Below are 540 nucleotides of genomic sequence, written 5' to 3'. Positions count from 1 at the left end.
GATGATTTTAATTGTTTTAAACCTTCCAACAGGGGTCGCTGTTCCTCTGTACATGAAACAGGGGAACACGTCCAACAGCAAACCCTACAGGTGTGCATCCTCCACCCTGCCAGGTCCACTAACTGGAGAACGTTCTCCACCGTTCATTCAGTTCTTTATTTTCATACTTTTCTCCCACAACTGTTGAGTTTCAGTAGATTTGCTTCCAGCTCCATTTCCTCCCTGTCTTCAGGACGTTGCTCATATTTCCACATGTTGCTCCTCTTCCCTGCGTGTTGACATCGGTCAGCCTGAAGCTCCAGATTTTTTTTGTTGTTGTAAAAGTTATTCTTCATTCTTCTGACACCTGGAACACCTGCAGCAATCAGCTGGAGCTCAGCTCTTCCTGGCAGTCAGTTCCAGCGCTACTCCAGCTCAGTGTTTGTGCTATAAAACCATAAATGCTGATGTTATCAGGTGTGAGGAGCTGTTTTTTCTGCTGTGATGAGATGAAACATAGAAATGTGAGGTTATCACCAACTCCAGCTAATCAATAACTTC

This window comes from Takifugu rubripes, chromosome 12 (assembly GCF_901000725.2).
Source record: "Takifugu rubripes chromosome 12, fTakRub1.2, whole genome shotgun sequence".
NCBI lineage: Eukaryota > Metazoa > Chordata > Actinopteri > Tetraodontiformes > Tetraodontidae > Takifugu > Takifugu rubripes.
The sequence above is the reverse complement of the archived record's forward strand: the minus strand, read 5'-3'. Positions refer to the sequence as shown.